This window comes from Meleagris gallopavo, chromosome 1 (assembly GCF_905368555.1).
Source record: "Meleagris gallopavo chromosome 1, MGAL_WU_HG_1.1, whole genome shotgun sequence".
In the NCBI taxonomy this organism is placed as follows: Eukaryota; Metazoa; Chordata; class Aves; order Galliformes; family Phasianidae; genus Meleagris; species Meleagris gallopavo.
The window spans coordinates 6,118,094-6,133,326 of NC_139404.1; positions in this window are offsets into that span (position 1 = coordinate 6,118,094).

Consider the following 15,233-nt stretch of genomic DNA (forward strand, 5'->3'; position numbering starts at 1 on the left):
GCTAAAGAGACCATACTGAAAGAAATTCCAGCTCATATAGCTACTAGCACTTGGGGAATACCTGGATATGGAAATCATAGAAAGCCTGAGCTTATCAATCGACCCAACTCTAGCCCTATTACAGAGGTAATAATGATGAAAATGGATATGCAGCAATAAGAGAAGGAAGGCAATGTGCTGATTTAAGCTTAAAGGCAAAAGGTATTCTTTCATCCCACAGTGCTACCACATGGGTTCCCAATCACGTCACTTGGTGGTAGACCATAAAGGTGCTGAGGAATCAGTGTAGCTGCTCAGGAACCTTAACCTCAGTGCAGCATCTCCTCCTAACTATGTAAATGTCTTTGCTGCTTAGGGGTAACATATGTTCATCTTGAAGACATTTCATCAAACCCTATGGGACATGGAGGGGAGGAGATGTCTGGAATTGTTGCTAGTTGCCCATGGGCTGTTAGAGGTGCATAGGAGCACTTCTGTTTAGGCAATTCAGTCAAACCCTGCATGACTATCTAGGCTTTGAAGACAACACACCAATTCAGATGTGTTCCTGATGTGTTTGTAATAGCACCAATCACAGAATCATAGGATCAGCCAAGAGTCTTAGCTGCTTTGTCGGACAATGTTAAAGAGAGTTATTCTGCTTGTCCTAAAGTAAGCAAGTATGGCTCGATTTGTTGGTCACATTGGAGGAATCTAGAGTGGTTTGAGATGTTCTGGAGTCTCCAAAACATCTATGAGGGGCTCTGAAGTGACATAGGACAGAACATTCCAAATAATTGGCTAAAGATTCCTAAGGTTAAAATGATGGATTTGTGAGGTGAATCCCACTTTCACTCCTTTATTCAGTTGCTTAAGCCCAACCACGTTGGATACTCCAGGGCAACTCAAATGGCATTGCTGCCTGTGTTTAGAAAACAGAATTGGGCTCTAGGGGTCTCATTTGCAGGTGTCTGAAGCTGAAATTCTACTGTTAACAAATGAGTCCCAGGTGATGTCCCACAGATCCTAAATGGGAACTGTACAGAAAAGAACCACCATCTGCAGTAAGACTGCTTTCCAGGGAATAGACATAGGCAGAATATCCCTATGACAGAACAGCTAGACCCCAAAGAGTTGTACTTACATGATTTATAGTGCACCTCTGGAATTAGCATCATCCTTATTGACTTCAGGTGCTGTGGATCTTCAGAAAACTCTTGCTTGCCTCAGAGGTAACCAAGGTGAGTTGCTTTGCCACCTGGGTGTACCTCTGTACACACAAAGAGGCTGGAGGGAGGCAGAGGAGTCTGATCCTCTCAGTGAAAAGCCTAAAATTAATTAGCTATGTGGTTTTTATTAAGAATAGTTCTGAATTAAGTTGTGATCTAGAGCCTGCACTCTAGAGGAGGCTGAAGACTGTTGCCATGTCACTTTTGCTACTCCAGCCTTAGTCTCCAAGCCCTGTATAACTGTGCCAAACACTGGAGCATCCCCTTATCTCATTGCAGAGGAGAAACAAACTCTGGAGCTTCCTGCTCAAAGGAATAATATAATAAAAAGCAGGAAACTTCACAGCCTCTTTGGGCAATTTGTTACACTTGATTGCTTGACTGTCCTTACGGTGACAGTGTTTTTCCTGCTACCTAGACTGAATGACTCCTGCTTCAAATTATGTCTCTTGCTTCTCTTCCTCCTGCCATGTGCCACTACAGAATGTTGGACTAAATATTCTTGATAAGCTCCTCACAGATCCTGTGGCTGCTGTTACGTGCCTCCGACCTCTCTCCAGTTTTTCCACAGCTTTCCTGAACTGAAGGTCCCCAACAGATGTAATATGTGTCTTGTGGTAGGAGATAGTCACTTCCTGGCTCTATTCAAGAAGTCCAAGATACTGTTGGCTTTCACTTCTGCCAGGGCTGCTCGTGATTACTTCAATGTACACCAGGACTGCTGAGTCCTTTTCAGCAGAATTGGTCCCCAGCCCATCCATCTCCAGCTTGTATCAGTGCAGTGAGTTTCCCCTTCCCAGTTGCAGGTCTCTGCATTTGTCCTTCTTGAGTTTCACAGGGTTCCTGCTGACCCTTTCCTCCACCCCTGAGGTCCCTCTGAATGGCAATCACCTCACAGTTTGTTGTCTTCACCAAATTTGACGAGATAGGGATCAGTGAACAGTAGATGTTGCACTTAGCTTGGCTTGCATTTGTCCTTTTGCAGCTGGCTGAACCCAACACAATTTCAGTCTGAGGAGATAGATAGTACATTATGGTATCTCACTCATCATCTTATTTTCATGCCAAAATAGGAATAAAGAAAGAGGCAAGGACTTTCCAGAAGGTGCTAAGAAAGGTGCTCTCCAGCAGATACAAATTTTTGCCCATTTAGCTTATGCACATTATAACTCTAGTTACACAGCAGTCTCGGGATACACCCTGGAGGCCAGGGCTGTTACCTGTGCTCCTATCATGCTCTGAAGCACATGTTTGGACAACATTTCCACTGGTACAAAGCACTACTAGTGCTTCCGTATATCCACCACAGAGACAAAGCCAAAGCAGTGGCTGCAGCAGCTCCAGGATGGCCAAGATCCTTCCATTTACAGGTGACAGGAATTCACCAGGAATTCACTCATTCTTTTCTTAACCAGGTGTCAGTCTCATGCCAGCAGCCAAAGACATTGCCTTCCTTTCCACAGGCATGAGTACACCCTGTGACCCAAGGATCTCATCATAGCTTGTTTTGCACCTCACCCTTTTCCCCACACCTTCAGCAAACCTCAAATTTCCATCAGCCTTGTGGGTAGGAAAAGGGAAAAATTAACACAGTCTGAAAAAAATGCTAAGAAAATTCTCAAAGACTTTGATCATCATACATGTAGGAAAAGGAAAGTGTCATGAACAGACCTTTCTCCTCCCCCTTCACATGTCACAGGCTCCTGTCTCAAATCATGACCATACATGGGTGGAGAAGGAGAGACAAGTCCAGCAGATGAGATTACACAGGCAGGTCTGCTTTCTATTACGCTTTTTTTCCCAAATACCAACTGCCAAGCCAGTGGATTCTATGTTCATCTTCATGGGCCAAGTGCCACCACAAAATTCCATGTGAGATGTTCCACTTTCCTATCCCCTTCCTAGCACTTTCTGTGTGCCTGGAGATGTTTGCTTACTAGACAGCTCTCATTTATGCTAAAATCTGGGGGAAGATGTAACTGTGAGTGAGTCACCAAAGAGCTTATCAGACTCCTTGACAGACCCTATCACTGTGAAACCTTGGGAGTCTGGAGTTTAGGACAGAGAGCAAACAGTATCTGTTTGCATCTAAGGTAAACAGGAGATTCTTTTTGTATGCATTGTTAATCTTATCACACTTAAGAAACCTTTCATCCTTTATCACTGTTGTTTGGGGGAAGCTAGGCCCAATTAACTGATTAGACGGACAGGAATTTCTTGCTTGTAAGTGAATGGTATATAAGATGTATGTTGAACACAATAAAGAAGAACTATTCTGAGAACTATTCTGACGCTACAAGAAACTGTGAGAGCTCTCTAACTCAACTGAGCACCGACACTAAAATATTTCCCAACAAAAAGAAAACCCTAACACAGTTCCATCCAGGTCCATGTACTCCCTTTTAGTGTTTCTATCACCCCACAAAAGAGCTGTAGCTGCATTCAGCTTCTGAAGAACAGCAACAGGGCTGTGGGTAGCTGGGAGGTGTAAGCGTTTTCACAGCTACTGAAATTGCATCCCACACTTATGCTACAACCTGATTGTTTAGTTTTCAGTATCTCAGCAAGATGGCTTGTCCCTGGGTCAGTGACAATCTCCTCCCTGTGCCTGGTGCAAGAGTACATGCCAGCCATAAATGTACAGGGCTCCTGGGTCAAAGGTCCTGTTCCCAGGTGCAAATAAAAAAAAAAATCACTGATCACAGAAACAACACCAAGCAACTGGATTGCATCCTTGCATGGAGGGCAGTCGGGAAGTTTTATCAGTTCTCCCTTCTCTTCCAGCCTCGTTTTCTTCAGCTCATTTGGCCTCCTTGTTTCCTGTTAGCAGTTAGCCGTCTCCCTACTCTTCTTGCTGGCTACTTTCTCTTCCTCAGTAAAATGCAATTCAGGGGACATCCTCTGTGCAGTTCAACCCATGGGACTGGTGCCAAATTGTCTACAATAACATGAGACCTTTTGTGTGGACAATCCTTAGCTCAGCTAACTGAGACACTTTGTTGTCTGAACATCCCTGTATACCTATTGGGAAATCTGTAGAGCTATCACCAGTAAAGTGTCAGACTATTACATATTAAAAAAAAAAAAAAAAAAAAGAAAGAGATCCTGGTGCTGAGCAATGACTTCAGCAGCTCAGAGAAGCTGAGGATGCTCCATTCCTGAAGGCATTCAAGGCCAGGTTTGGATGGGGCCATTGGGCAGCCTGAGCAGGTGGGGGCATCCAGCCTACAACAGGGAGTTAAAACTTGATGATCTTTAAGGTCCCTTCCAACCAAAGCCATTCTGTGATTCTGTGATCCTGGCTGGGTATTCAGGTTGTGGCAGTTGGACACAGTGTACTGGGATCTGCCATCTGCTGGGAAGGAGCCCCTGCATTCAGGAATGCACTTCAGGGTTCACTTTCAAGTTCTAAGGCAAGAAAATACATAGAGGAAAAGAAAAAAAGAACAGCATCAGAACAGGTTCTGTGCAGAAAAAGCCAGCCTTACCCTGTGACAGGCCTCTGGGAAAGCAAAGCAAGCTTGTGACGAGTATTACTATCAGTGCTGGAAGTTCTCGAGTCCTGGAGAACTTCCTGGAGTCCTGCTTGTGTGTTTAGGCAGAATTGCCTTTCCATGAGCAGCTTTCTTCTGCTCCCAAGGACTTGCAGGGCATTTCAATGGCTGCAGAGCTGCTGTTTTGTGGTGCATTCACCACTTTTTTATGTTCTGTTGCCTGGCTACGCCTGGGGAATTATCTGATGATGTACTGCTGCTGTTTTGGACTGACAGGCATCTGAGAAGATGCCTTCTTCTCAGCAGAACACTTCAGGACCCCGTGAGGAGGTGAATTTTGCCTTCCTAAATTAACATGCAAAAGCAAGCAACACAAATGAGATACTGCAGTGATCCTGCATCCCTTTTACCAGCAGCCTCAATTTTATGCTTGGAGCATCATTTTCTCCCCATTCCTCACCTCTCCACTGGTCTTTTTCTCACCCAGTTCCCTTTCCTCTTCCTCCTGGGAGTAATTCTTGTTCTCTGCTCTGTATACAACAAGTGTCTGAAAAGAGTGAAGGAGGCGATTAATTATTTAGGCTTGTACAAGGGAGCCTAACTAGGTGCAGTGGGAAGGAATTAAACAAGAGAGACATGAAGGCTGAAGATCAGAAAAATATTTCCTTACAGTGAAATGTAATAGAGGGCAAGCCTGCCCCTGGGGCAGCATGGGAAGTTTCTCCTCCCCTGGGATTTAGAACTGCAAAGAGTAGAAAATGGTCTTTAAGAGTAGCCCTTCTGGGACAAGGATCCCCAGAGGTTGTAGTTGTCTCTCCCTTCTAGGCACAATGGTGGGACACAGCATGTGAGAAAGCATTGAACACAGAGAGATTTATTTACACCAGAAACTTAGAATGCAGTGCACAACTTCAGTGCAAACAACTTCTTTTTATAAACCTGTTTGAAGATTTATATATATATATCCTTATTACTCAAGTAATTACTTTTCAACAGTGGATGTGAGAGGACACTGTATTAGCACAGCAGGTAAATTTGGGACTGCAAAGAAAGAGCACTGGCCCTTAAAATGAGAATTATTTGTGAAAACTACATCTAAGATCTCTAATATTAACCCAAGCAGTATCAAGGTTTTCTACTTTCATTTGTTGTGCTGTCTTCTTTCATTAAAGAATGTCTTGGTACAAACCTATCTGCCACATTCTTGAATCCTTTTATCTCTTATTACCTCTACTGTTTCTCAGTTGGTCACTTCCTTCTCATGCAAAGACTGTTGATATGTTTAACCTTCATCATCTTCCTGCTTTGCAGTCACAGGTCTGTAATTATAGGCAGTGTTTGAGGGCTCACCTAGCAAAAAATCATGTTGCACTAACTGAAGAAAAACTTGTTCAAAAACCTTCTCACTCAAGTGATCATCTTGCCATTTTATGAAGATTTCAGACCACAGAAATAGCACACCAACTTGTTACTCACATGAAAGCTTAGATGAGGCAAGAGTTGGCCTGTTTCCCCAGGCAACCTGCAGTAGGAAAAGAGAGAAAGGCTTCAAACTGAACCAGAGAAGGTTCAAGTTGGGTATTAGAAAAAACTTCTTATCCAAAAGAGTGGTCAGGCACTGGAATAGGCTGCCCAGGGAGATGGTAGAGTCACCGTTCAAGAAACGTGTAGATGTGGTATTTAGGGAAATGGTTTAGGGAGTGATATTGGTGGTAGGATGGTTGGACTAGATGATCTTAGAGGTCACTTCCAACTTTAATGATATTTTAATTCAATGATTCTAAGGCTCAGGATGATTTTAGCAACTTGCAGAGCCCATTCTGGCTGCAGATGAAGTGATAGTCTCAACCTGGCTAGGCTGTGGGCTATGGGCAACTGAAAGAAGCTGTCAGTAGCCAAATGTTGGCTTGGGTGAAGTCCATCATTAGAGGACAATTTTGTTACATACAGCAGCAGCACATTCCCAGTGCTGTAGACATCCATCTATTGAGGGCCTTGCAGATAACTGGTTTAGCAAAGTGGCTAAAATTTGGCTTCCTTTTAATGGCTTCATTAACTGTGTTCGAGGCTTAGAACTACCTCTGAGACACAACATTGTCTCTGGAGCAATTCCCACAATAGCACTGAATTATATACCTTGTGTTCTGGAAGCTGCTAAAGTATCATGTTCTTCTTGACCTAATTAGAAAGGCAGAGAGCTTGATCATCTCACACAGTAAAGCTGACACATCTGGACCTGCTGTTGCACCTTCTGCAGAGCACACAGAGCCTGCAGATGGGGGCTTGAGCACACATGGATCTTGTGAATTTAAAGTAGCCAAGCCTTCTGCCAGAATTGATGCAGTCATCAGATATTTGTCCAAGTAGAGGCATGCATATGGTCGCACTCACAAGACTTTGAAGGTTTTGGGTGCCTATTGGTTGCTTGAGTTGATGGGAGATAACTGCTAGCACTGAAGTTCCAATCTACATTGGCTTCCAGAGTGGTTGCATCTAATAATTAATGCTTTATGATTTTCTGGTAACACCAAAATAGTTTCTCCTTGTTTTCCTTTGACTGTCACCTTGCAAGGGACTCCTGGCACTGCATGTCCTTCTCTTTTATTTATCACTGCTGAGATGTGCTTTCAAACATTCAGCACTCCAAAGAGCTGATAGTTATTTCATATTACCACCAAGAGAAGCTGAGGAAGGAAGAAAAAGAATTTTACAGCAATTTTACAGTACAAGACCCTGATGCTTCAGAGCTGTTTGCAGACGTGGCCCCAAGGGCGGAAAAATGTAGAAGTAAGGGGGGAGGTTTTCATCACTGCTTTTCTTCACCCTCCACTGGAGGATAGTAACTGCACATTGATGCCAAACAATATTGTGCATGTTCTTTAGTTTGGCACAATAGCTCCTGCCTTGCTCTTTATCTGATCTCCTGGATAAATCATTTGACTCGTCTTCTACATACTCAGCTGGAATTTCTCAGTGTACCAACAAACAAAACTAAGCTTGTTCATGTCCCAGTGGTTTCAGATTCTTTCCCTCCCACTTAATTAGTTCTTGTAGTAGTTAAAGGCCACTAAGCCTGCTCTCTGTAGGTTATGAGAGTCTCATTTAGAAATGATCTTGGGAAGCATCAGGTAGAAGGGGAGGGGCTTTGCCACTCCGGACCTCACCATTTTATTTTCTGCTTTTGCCGAATATTCATTCCCAGGCTAGGTATTGCAGCAAGCCAACACCAGGGGAGGATAAACAAGTCAAAAGTTTTCCTGCATACTGCCATTTCTGAGGAACAGTTTGAGCTTATTAGGACAACAACACAAATTGACTTTATTTGTCTTTGGGTCCGGGTCTCCCACATCTGTTAAGGTTCTCATTGACCACTGCATTGTGCACCTCGTGAGGTTGAATACAGAGGGACTTGTGGCCACCCTGGACTTGAGCAAACAGCCATAAGCTTCAGAAGATGCCTGCATTCCCTAGTCCCCACAAATACGTGAGTGGTATCAAGAAATAATTGTGGGCAAATTTGTGCATTTCTGCAAAGATTTCTTGTTGCTGGTTGGTAAGCAGACTTTAGAAGAAATGACTGCCTGCCTTGGATTAAAAAAGATGTGTTGGCAGAACTTTAGAGAACTGAGATTTTATCCATATAACATTTCAATGAGCAAAGTCATGTCAGCAGAAAGAAGAGGGAGAGGACTAGCAGTGAAAAAATGGCATCTTTCAATTGCATTAGAAAAGAAAAACTAAGAGTAGATTTTGAAAAAAAACATTCCTTTTTTTTACAGTGAAAAACCTCTAGTGAGTCCTTCCCATCTGGTGGTTTGGGTTTTTTTTCATTACTAAATAAGCGTATGATTATTTTTTAATGTTTTCCCCATAGTATGCTATAGTGTTAATAAGTGATTCTGGTTCCTGAGCCTCTATTTTTAAGACCCCACCATGATTGCTTCACAGCAAACATAGGCCAAGGCTTGCTTTTGACTCTGTGGTGCTCAAAGACTTCAAGTTCTCATTATCACTATGGCAACTATTAATCATTAGTTTGTTGTAACATGATAAATACATGCCCTCAACTAGAAAGTGTGCTATAAATCACTGGTGTACCCTCAGTGCTGCTCTGTGTAGCACTAAGTCACCCAAAGGAAAGCACAAGTACAACATCAGTATATGAAAGCAAACCATCTGATTTGGGTCATCTAAAGAACAAGGTAGTAGTTGAATTCTCAACTACTTTTGTTTGATTTCTGAATAAAAGCAGATGCTCTTAGTGTAAAGAAAGAATTTATTCTAAAATGTAGAAGCTTAAGATTGTGATGGCCATGCATGTCTCTGCCATGCAGTTACACAGCATACTGACCTACCATATTACCTCCAAGAAGCAGGATCTACTGCGCAAGGATGCACATTCAGGTCTTGAAAATAGTATATGCTCACCTGCAGGAACCTCCATCTCCAGACCAAAGCTGACCAATTTTTGGGAGGGAGTAAAGCTATACTGACACGGTTACTGAATGTGTCATCTTGGAGTTAACACAAGAGTGCCTTCATTTTGTTACTCAGCTTGAGTACATTGGCATTCTTAGAAACACAGAGCCAACCTTTCTTTTCCTCCTTCCTTTTCCTAATCACTTTCTAATCTCTTCTAGGCTCTTTGCAGTCATCAATACCAGTCAAATACTTTGTCAATACAAAGACAACAGAAAGAAATTTCAGCAGCAATGTTAGCACTAAGCAAGACTCAAACATCGCTTTCTTGGCCATACTACTGTGTTGGTCACAGCAAAGGCCTCTCAATTTTCCTCCTCTCAGAAGGTGAAGCTGAAGCAGACTGCCTTATATCCCAACAGACTGCACTGGTCAGCAGCTGTCCTTGGTTTTCCTCATGATGCCCTACAGACCTTTTCCACTTTTGAGTGGAAGGAGTCACGCAGTTCATATTTTCCAAGCAGTTACAACTTCACAGCACAATGCTGAGGGTGTGCTGAGTGCCCTGGGGCAGGGGATGAGGAGCTATCTCAGGGTGCTCTCAAGAACTGGTCTGGTCTTGCTTCCAGAACCTGCACTGAGTTATCATGGCAGCTAGCCCCAAAAGTCTTCTCCAAGTATCTTAATTGAGTCATCCCAGAAGCAGCCCCTGCAGCCAGACAGTGTGATGGCAAGATGGAGGAGCACAATCATAGCAGTGTCAGTAGCAGAAATATCCCAGATCACCTCCTTTGTTCTACCAGAACATCAAGGGAATTGATTACCCTCTTCCTTGCCTCTTGCAAGGCCACAGCTTGAGTACTGTGAACGATGGCCCAGCAATGAAAAAAATCAGAAAACTGCAGTGAGGCCATTCAGGTGATAGTCCAAGATGATGGGAAAGCCAGCACATGATGCACGAGGTCAGGCTGGGAGGGTGGCTTTGTTCAGTCTAGAGAAGAGTTTGGTTCAAGGGAGGAGGGAGGATTTTATGACTCTTCGGCGCTAACTGGTGATATAAAGAAGATGGAGTAAGACGGTTATCAAAGGGACAAAAGACAAGGGTCAAAAGAACAAAAAGCTACATGAACAAGAACAACATTTGTTACAGAGACAATACCAGTGAGGTGTAAGGAAGGAAAAGCTGCCTTGAAAGCAGCTAAGTACGATCCCAGCTGAAAGCAGGACACAGGAGTCCCAAGAGGAGGTTGAATCCCCATCCTCAGAGACATTCTAAATTTGACTGGCTATGGCTTTGAGCTACCTGACCTAGCACTGAAGTTTGCCCAGCCCTGAGAAGCAGATCGGACCTCCTGAGATCCCTTCCATAGCTGTATTATGATGTTGTGATCTTTTACTTAGATGATTCCTACCTAGCTAATCCCCAGCAGCATGCCACTGCAGAATATGCACTGCTTAATCCCCACTCTTTGATCTTTAGGACGGAGTTGGTGAGGAGATGACTGGATGAGCCCAGCTCTAGGAAGATCTTGTCTCCAGAGATTTATGACAGCTAACTACATTCCTCTCTCAGCCTACATGACATTTTATTTTCTTTTATCATACCTCCCACATCCCTGTGCCCAGTATAACAGTTCTCTGTGTTGCACAGAATCTGAAATAAAGAATTCAGGAATATATCGATGCCAGCCAGAATTAGCTTGTGGCTGAATGACTTATACTCAGATTAATCAGGAAAATAACCACATACAATGTTCATAAATAGACAGATCCCATACTTGTAAGACAGACAAAACTTCAAAAAATAAATAAAAAAAAAAATCAAAGAATGGTTTGCATACAAGTACAGCAGGCTTAGCGGATGGAGAGGGAAATCTCACAGCATTTCTATTCCAGTCTCGCCTCAGCATAAGGTGATCACTTTCTATTTAAAAATGAAAAACTCCCGTTTTCCTGGAAGGAGCTTTATCACAAGGATTATCTACAAAGGCTGCACAGAAAGATGTCACAGCAAGGAATAATATGCCAGTCTGGATAGGAGCAGCAGTAAAGGGACTCTGTGATGCCCAGCACAGTCAAGATACAGAGATAATGGCCTCTTTGTTCCGTAAATGTTTTTCCATAACGCTCATTGCTGAACTACCAGAGCACTTTCAAGTCATGCACTAGGAAATATGACTAACATCTGTCATGTTTTTTTCCTTTCATGCCATCCCCAAGGTCAGAAGCCTGTGCAGTCATGGGGAGAGGGAACTGATTACATCATATATGTACATTTATACACGCATACCCATAAACATGTGCACACACGTGCCAGTGAAATCTCTTCATCACCCATATTTCTTTATGTCAGCAATAGGAAGAGCCAAGAGATGTACTTCCCACCACAGAAGAAGGAGGGGAAATTTGCATCATGTTTAAGCCAACAGAGACGCTTTTCTCTGAAGCTTTGAAATCCAAAGGTAGTGTGCTCAAAAATACACCCTTGACGTAAAAGATAAAAATTATTTTCAAAACCATAAACAAAATCTCCCCTCCTCCAAAAGCTTTGGCTCTCCATCCTCCCTTCCCTCCCCCTAAAACAATGTGAATGGCTGCAAAAAGCAATGTGGGATGTGGCAGTGCAAGAGCTCTGACGGTGTTCTCTTCCAAAGCAAATACTCAGTGCTTTTATTACAATGAAAAATAATAATGGGAGACAGAGTGTACATGGTGTAAACACCTATAATGCAATTCTAATTTTATCGTTGCTTCAAGATCACAGATTGTTATGGCAACTAAAGAGGGAAGGGGGGGAAACCTGATCGCAGCATTAATTTGATATCAGATTCATTTGTTCCACATTTGTGCTTCAATGCATGCATAATAAACAATGCCAGTTAAAGAAAAACAATAATATTGAAGCTGTAATAATGGCATAATGTAGTACCCACTCAACCCCCAAATCTGTTAAAAAATAAAACCAAAAAATTCTTATGAGTCTATTACAGTTCCAGCTGCAACACCATTCACATTATAACCAGTAACACTTGAAAAGCAGGACAACAAATTTTCACAATTACAGTCTATCAAAACACTGAAAACTGCTAGGATGGTGAGCATAGCAGTAGAGCAACGTCTCAGCTGTAAACTCAACACCTTGAGATGGGATGTGTGCCTTGCAATACCGAGTGTGGGGGTGAAATACTGGGGTTGAGGAGGTGCCTCCTTCCAGGGAAGGACCATAAAAGCCTTGATTGAAGCCCTGCATCCTGTGTTTTGTCCAAACCATGATGTTTGAGCCTGGGATTTGGTTCCTCAGGTCAGATGGAGCTTGAGAAAACTCACTGCAGGTAAGCAGCTCCCAAAGGTGGTTAGATAACATGTCACAAGGCAACGCACCAGGTTCAAAATTCGTCATTGGCCATTAAAGCCAGGAACTTGAGTATGATACATCATGTCCCCATTCACAAGGATGGGACAGAGCTCCATCCATGAGAGAAGAAAAGCCTTCTGTAGGGGGCAGGAGAAGAAGCTGAACATCCCAGTATGAATGTGTAGGGCTTTTCCTACTAAGTTTTGGGTACCACAAACTTTACACACAGGCACTGGTGAACATTTGAGTTCTCAGGTCCTTTTGTTAACTGACACTTGTAGCAAGTGTTCAAGGAGACAGAGGGCATCAAAGTACTTTTGAGGTTCTGAAGCATAAGTTCTGGAGGAAAACAACATAGGACCCTACCTGAGCATGGGCTGTTCAAGAGCATGGAATCATTTCCTACAGCCGCACATAGGAATTCTCAGCTGATAAAGAATTGTTACAGGAGATACTCCCAAAGTAGGCAAAGACAACCGGGGGCAATGAAAGAGAAGATGAGCTCATGTGAGCAATAACCCCACGGAACTTCACCCAGTGTCAAATCTGGAACCAGCATGGATGTTGTGGTTGATTTTATTCTACACATAGTAGTGACTCTGTGACCCGCCATACATAGAGCTAGAACAGGTGGAAAATGGATTGTTTAAAGACACTCACACTCTCTGTCATCAGGAAATTTTTCAAAAATCCCGTTTTCATCTTTCTGAGAATAAAAACTAACTGCAAAAACCTAAAATTTTCCACTTACCAGAAAATCCGTCCTGCCCAGAATCAATAAGTATAAACCTGGAAAGATTGAAACTGCTTTAATGAGGATTCTTAAGGGAAGTGTATCCATCTCTGATACAGGTAAAAATAAAAACAGCATCGGAGAAATAGAAGCTACAAGCTATTACCCTCCAAGGAATGTGATGTCTGCAGCTTACCCAAACATAATTCCAGAGGCTTTGGGGCATGAAGTGTGGCTTCACTTTCAAAAGGACCCATTATTAATAGTGTCATGGGTTTCTGGGATTACAGTGTCTCAGTGGTTTATTGTATGTTCATTTGCTCTGTTTACTAGCAAAATGTTTTTCCACCAGATTCTCATCTTCCAGGGCTGTAAATGCAGCTTAGGGTCTGAAAGTCAAGATGAGCTCTTCCAGGCTCATCCATCAAGAGTAATAAAGTGTCTTCTGGAGGTTACACATCAGTAAGCAAAAGTGCAGCCTGATGGTGGTGGGATTATACTGTGTGTCCTACAATTAGAAATTAATGATCAATTCTTTTGGATAATACAGAAGATAGAAAAGGACTGAGTTCTTCTAGTATAGCAGGACTAACTGTAGTAAAAATGGCATGTTTTTCCTCAGCCAGAAAACATGTCTTGACACACGCAAAGTATCCAAGCTTACAAAGGTAAGAACACACCATTTTTATGTCCACCATTTTTAGAGTAGAAGTATGTTTTACTCGTATTTCTTTCTCTGAAGAGCTAAAATCACTAAGGTAGAATGTAGCTTGAGGGTCATAAATATGAACACACAATTAATGTGGACTGAATTAAAATGTGAAAAATGGTTTCACACACTCAGCTAATAAAGAGAAACCAGAAATGAGTTGATTCTGTTTCCAGTCTATAGCTTTGTTCAAACAAGAGCCTGTAGTGCAGTGTTCAGAAGCATCCTCCTGTGCCTGGGAGTGAGGTAAAATCATATTTTAGCCCAGTTTTCCCAAACGTGTCCATATTATTCTTTCCATGACAAAAGGAAAAGCTTTACAAAGCTTTCCCAGAATCAGCAGCGCTTGCATTTATGAACCATAAATGACCAATCTCAGTTCAGCAGAAACAGACTCACATCACACTGGCTTCTGCTTGTTATTTAATTATTGTCAACATTGTTCCATTTTTTTTAAGCTTATTTCTGGCTATTCATAGATGACAAGGAAAATCAATGTCATAAACTAACTACACATTATGTTCACTGTCCTTGGCACTTAGTGCTTAAGATGCGGCAGTAAATTCTTAATTAATCAGAGCCACAGACAGATCTTTTCATCTCCTGCACTGAACTGTCATCAGGCACTCCAAAGTACAGAGACAAAGACATTGCATTTCTTCAGTGATCGGTTGTGACTAACATGGGTTGAAAAGGCTCAGATCTTTTCAGGACAATACAAAACCGGCTCCTGGGTTTAAGCACTGGCACAGACACAGCTTTTCTGACCTGCCAGAATAATCTTTATTAAGAGAAATGTCATCGTGAGTTGTAGGAATTTGTGTGCATGGCTGAACCAGATGGGGAGCTAAACCCTGACAAAACCTCAAACAGGAAATAGGGTGGAAACAATGGGCTTCCTACAGAGGATGCTAAAGCAGATAAGACAATGATCATTTCTGAGCTTGTAGGCCAGGAACTGATTATTTTTCACAAGCAAACATGCAGTCGGTGTTATGTTCATCCAGGTGCTTGGATGAGGCTTTTTTTCCTTTTCTTTTTGCACAGAGACCATCACCCAAGGCTAACAAGGACAGGTTATTTGTGCAGAAATGGAAATATTTGTCCTTCATAGTTCACTTCTCATTTGGCATTCTTTATTCCTGATTGTTCTGCTTTAAAAGATAGAAGCATCCAGCCATGGAGAAACAATAATACCTAGTGACAGAGGGAGCCGATGACACAGCACAAACCTTGTACTTCGTGCTTGGTGCCTGGCACTCAGCAGCACTGCAGGAGCTGAATCCCAAGTTTTTTTGCACAAACATGGTTAGCA